Source organism: Cryptomeria japonica, chromosome 4 (genome assembly GCF_030272615.1).
Source record: "Cryptomeria japonica chromosome 4, Sugi_1.0, whole genome shotgun sequence".
Lineage (NCBI taxonomy): Eukaryota > Viridiplantae > Streptophyta > Pinopsida > Cupressales > Cupressaceae > Cryptomeria > Cryptomeria japonica.
The window spans coordinates 620,274,454-620,280,702 of NC_081408.1; positions in this window are offsets into that span (position 1 = coordinate 620,274,454).

Genomic DNA, 6,249 nt, shown 5'->3' on the forward strand with positions numbered 1-6,249 from the left:
AGACTATAATTTCTTGAAATTGCTCCATTACCAGTAGGCGTCCATATCCCTGATGGATTGCATGTTCCCATAGTCAATCTTTTTGTCACACTTGTATGTGTGATATTTTAATTATATATCATTTCTCTTTTTCCTTGAGATGAATATTTGGCATAGCACATTTTCTCTTTTTTTTTTTTTTTGCTTTGACTTGTAAGTAATGAAACCTAATTGGGTGTGATAATTACAGCGGTGCTAAAGTAGAATTTTAGATTTTTTACTAGTCATATGATCAACTAGGTATCTTGAATGAAATAGAGATTTTGTTAATGTATTTGAGATATAGCAATTGATAGTTTTGGGTTAACAAGTCTCAAATAGTGAAATCACTACCCAACCATAAGTAAAGCGTCGTCACATGGTAATGTTGAAAATGAATGAAATTAGGACGTCAAAGACTTTATGTTCAAATATCTAAGAAAGGAGACTACCCTTGTTTCTCTTGAATGCAAACAAATGATAAACTTGGACAGTGGCCTTGTTTTATTGATGTTTCTATATGCTAATGCAGAAAATTATATGTGATGCAAAGAAACTATATGTGATGCAATGCAAAAAAAAACCTAAACTAACCCAACCCTTAGATATAGTATCGTTTAAGGTGCATGTTTTTCATAGGTTTGGGGAGTTTTGTGTAGGTAGTTCATTGATCTAGCATAAAGATGTCTTTCCAAGAAGGACTCAGCTAAGTGTACATGTTCAACATCTCCAATGTTGATTTCCTTAGTTTTTGGATTTGGTGATGAAACTAGGGTAAAGTCCTATGCAAAGGATTGAATAAGGGGTATGTAAGGATGAAAAAGAGGTGTTGGATAATGGACAAAATATTGAAAGTTTGGTGTATGAGTGAATGGAAACGTTTGCGGGATCACCATTGGCACACATCTTGAGAGATGGTGGATTGATGGAGGAAAAGTGGATCTCAAATTTTGAGATTTGGATGGAGGAACAACCAGGGTTTTTAGGACATAAGGATCCAAAATGGATGAAAGAGGTGATGGAGAAATAGATTTTGAAGGTTTGGATGGAGGAACAACAATCTTTGTTGTTGATTTGGATTTTTCTTTAAACTGTTGTGCTTCAAGGAGACGCTTAGGGATCCACATGGTTTTTGATTTTTCATGCTTTTGTAGTTTCTTGGAACACATTGTTTCTACAAGTTCCTTAGGAACCTATATAGCTTTTAATTTTGCATTCTTTTGCTCAGTGAACCTTTGTGTCCTTTTAGATGGATGGAAGGTACACGAAGATGTACACCTTTGTTGATCTTGCACAAGGGATGGAAGAATATAGGGTCCTAAAATGGATGGAAGAGATGAAGGGGAAGGTGTGTACTTGGATTTTGGTTTAGTAAGGGTACCCAAATTTTGAGGAATGTCACTACGGCCATGACTCTTAATAGTTTCTTTAACATGGAGAGGTTCTTGCTTTTGAAGGTCTACCCCTTTGCATTTATAAATAGTTTGACTTGTAGGATCATGAGAGGGCTTTATAGGCATGATGGATCCTTGAGGTGAACATGGAGGATTATGACAAGGAGATGAAGAGATACTTTGATCTTGACATGGAAAATGACCATTGGATAAAATAGGAAGGGTGTTTGACTCTTCATTTTGAATAGGATCATTTGAAAAGGTGGAAGAGGCATCATGATCTTCCTTAGGAAGGATGCTTTGCTCTTGAGATGGAAGGGGATCATCTTGGAAGAAATGGAAAGGTATAATGGGATTCTCATGGGATTCTAGGGAGGTAGGATCTTTTTCAACCATTGGATGGGATGGCCCTTGATATAGCCCTTGAGGGTCAGCATGAAAAGATTCATCATTAGGTTCATCCTTTGAGGAATATGGTATGGATTGTTTTTGAGAAGCCTTAGGAGATGGAGGCATCATAGAAGAGATGGAGGATACATGTGGGCCATTTCTAGACATAGGTTCATCATTTTGATCATTCTTGGTAATGACATCCAGTTTCTCTTTAGGTGAATTATTATGATATTCAATTTCAATAACACCATCATCAAGGAGGTCTTGAATTTTATGTTTTATTTCATGCACATTGAAATCTTATTTTTTTTATGCCTATGTAAGTACAGTAATTACTCAAAATTTCACATCCCCGTATGGTCTTTTTAGGCAATATGATAAGATTGTACTTAAGAAGCTCTTCCAAAGCTGACTCAATATATTGCCCTAAAGGTGTAAACTGTCTATCCAAGGGATAAATATCTTTTTGTCTTGGTGAAGATGTCTTGTGATCTTGTATGAGATTTGGCTTTTGATTTTCAATTACTTTATGTTCCACCTTATGTAACTGTTTTAGCATTTCTTGAAGGCTAGTGTTCTTACTATCAGGAATTTTTATCTCAAGAGGGGTCATTGCATCTTTTCGTTGAGCTTGAATGTCATATATTTCTCTCTTGAGATATTGAATTTGTTGGGCCAAGGTAGCCATGGGCTTCTTACTTTTGTCAGAATTTTTAGAAGAGCTTCTGGTTTGAATAGGCATTTACAACCGACGGGACCGAGAGCTAGATGTGATGCAGAAGTCAAGATCAAATTCAAGCTAGTTGTTCATTTGATGTAGTGATTAAGGAAAGTGACTAAGACTCAGTCTGGTTTCAGGAATGATCTATCCTATATAAGACGTTATTTAAGTAACTTAGTTTGATTTGAGAGAAGTGACTAAGACTCGGTCTCGTTTCAGGAACGATCTATCATGCATAAGACGTGATCTAAGTGATTTAAGTTTGATAATTAGTTAATTAAACTAGCTGAAAGATGATCAAAAAAATCATGCAACACAATGGTAGGGGTACACTATAGAAATTTTTTATGCTTAGAATTATGATAACCATATTTATGTTTGTTGTAGATTGATTAGGCAAGTGTGACTGTTCTGCACTAACAAAATTAGAAATTTGTACAACAAATTTTATGACCCAGATGATAGAGATAGTTTCTCGTATGAGTTGCTGCCTAAACTCGCACGACAGTTTAGTGCTCTCCAGACGACAATATGATGAGTAATATGATTATTTGTATGACAAAATGTTAAGGGCCATATGAAAATCTTTCAAACCTCGTATGACAGTTTATAAAGATCTAGATGACAAACTGAGAGGATCAATGATGACTCGTATGACAATACTATGTAGCAAGATGAAAATTCAGCAGATCGTACAATAGAGTACTGGATAGAGATGAGATTCTAACAGATAGAGTTTCAATGACTGACAAAGACCAATTTTATTTATGACTGAGTTTTGATCACTGAGTTGATGATGTTGTTGATTTGTTTTCTCCAATTTCAATATTTCAGTTTCAGTTTCAAGGATGAAAACACAGTAAACACGCAAGATGTATAATAACTTCAATCACAGCACGCTAACCCTACGGAAGTTGGCTTAGAGAAGAAAATCTTTTCTTTCTGACTTAGGTACACATTCAATAGCTAATCAAAATACAGTCACTGAGTCTCATGCAATGGATTCTCAATGCCATAGTAGCCGACTCCAAATGCTAATGGGGGCTTGAGAGAGTTACTATCTCTTGCACAAAGATTATCCTCCTTTTGGAGGTGAATCGGGTAGCCTCCATCTTATAGTTCTTAGTCAGGAATTCCGTTCAAAATTACCCCTTGAAGTCACACAAGCATGATTGAGGCCTATAGCCTGACAAGGTACCAAAACAAGCTACAGTCATGTAAACGTGATTGAGTCTATGAGGCCCTACAAAATGCTCGATATGAGTGATCTCAAAGAGAAAAATCAAATAATCCCATCCTTTGAGACTTTAATCACCAAAGGCCTATTTATTATAGTGATTTGGAATGCTCAAGTCCAATTGTACTCACTTGGATCGTTCTCACAGGGTGATTATTTTTTCCCACTATGACAGGCCCGCTAAAGGTACACAAATCTCAAAACTTAGAAAAAGCTTCGAAGGTCTAGATTTTTTATTGTCTATAAAAGACAAGAGCATACTCTCCTACCTCTCAGATGTTTCTTCAAGCACAAAAGATAGATTTGTTCATTAACTAGGTAGCGATTTAAGTGCCTTAAAAAAAAGAACTTTAAAGAATACACGATGTTTGGTTGATTATTGTTAGGCAACCTGCAAGAACAATGCATTAGTAGTCATTTTTCTTTTGATTCTTTGATAGGAATATGTTCGACTGATGTATTCTTTGACAAGTGTTCTACGAAAAACCATCAATGCGCTAAGGATAAGGTCTGATGCACTAAACAGTCAGAAATATGCGCTATAAAATGGTTTTTATGCGCTAACGAAGGACTCCAACGTGCTAACTCATATTTTTTGTGTACCTGCAATATTATGTTGGGAAATGGTGTTGTACACCTTGCATAATAATGGTTTATTATTGTATTGTTTTATTATTGTGTGAGGTGGACAAAGAATTAAATTGTAATATCATTGTATTGTTGCACCTAGGAGCACCTAGATGGACGTGCAACATCTAGAGATCCTTTTGGATATTCTTGTAACCACTTGATGAGTTGTATTGACACATTGGTATTGTTATTTTATGCTCGGGAATGTAATTGTGATAAAGTACCCAATATTAAATGTGGGTCATGGGTAGTTAAGGAAAACATTGAAAGGTTGGTAAGGAAAATATTATTTTATTGTCACATGGTTTTGGGCACATGGTTTTGATGTAATACCACTTAGTGGTTTTGTGGTTGCTTGTTTCTATAAAAGTTCCACAAGGGTAGTTGTTTGATATATGAAGCCAGGTTAGCATTTGTGAAGAAGGAAGCATGGCATGGGATGTGTGGATTCATGCTTGAACACATGGAGTGCTTGGTTAAGGCTTGGGTTTTGAAGGCTTTCCATAGTTGTATTGTAATGGACGCATTGCTGATAATACATGGTGGATGATGCTTTTGGAGGCTGTTTTTTTCCCTCATGAGGGTTTTCCCAGGGTATATCTTGTGTCACATTTTGTGAGTATGTTGTCTATTCTTTGCATGTGGATCTTATGTGTTGATTTGGTTAAAATCTGAATTTGGGTTATGTGGAAATTGTCATATAATTGGCTGCGAATTTCCTTTCATATTAGTCTTGTATCAAAAAAGATGTTATTTATGGGGTAATGCCCCACAGTGGGCACCAGAAATGTGTGCGGGAAAAGTGGTGCAAAGAAACAAAAATTTCGGTTTCTAGACAAGTCCACACACCAATGGGACTCTTGGTGCAATTTATGGAGCTATATTGAAATACCTCAACTCCCCAAGGGATGTTCCATTGTTCTCTATCTCAGAGGATCCCTCAAGCCAATTCATTTGCTCTCAGGTCACTGAGCAAAGTGACTTAGGAATGACAACTATGAGAATGAGGGATATTGATCAACTTAATATGAATGCAATCCTAGTTGTGCATGATATTAAATCTAGTATGAGTTAAACTAGCATGAATATGATGATAAGATGAAAGATTAGTAAAATCTATCCTAACATGATATACTAGTTTAATATGAGAATGCTATGATAATAGAAGTGCTTCTAAAAATGCTTATTTAAATGATTTCTATTCAAAGAGAGGCTAAATACTTGATTTAAAATGATTTAGATTAGATGCTTAGTAAAATTCCTATAAGTTTGATACTAAAGACTTGGATATGAAAATGAAAGAAGAAGGGCTCTATTTATAGGAAAAACAGGGCAATGGATGGTCAAGATTGGATAATCTTAACAAGGGCCAGGATTGAAAGTTAATCAATCCATGTTTACAATTCTCACCAATGAAATGGTGACAATTATCAGCATAAGACTACTTGAGAGGAGATGTAAGAAGCATTAAATGCTTGAGAAGACCCCATGTTTAGCTTAGGAGGTAAGGATTAAGGTTAGGTTAAGGTTATCCATTGGATAAAGCTTTTACCCAAAGGATAAACTCTTGTGCAAGGGTTAAAGGAATAACCATGGTCAAAGCAATGAATGCTTGATGAGACCCTTGCGTTAGATGAAGATTGAGTTAGAGAGAAAGTCTCTAATCATGCAAGAGGGTTGAGTTAACCATTAATGAATTGGAAGACTTTCAAGGTTAACTTGTTGAAGACATAAAGCCTTTAATGGTTTTCAAAGACTTTGAGGGTTTGAGAAGTGACTTCCCTTTGCTTAGGGATGTGACAATATTTAGGAGATGGGTTAGGCTAAATTAGAAGTGATTAGAATAATCTAGAAGG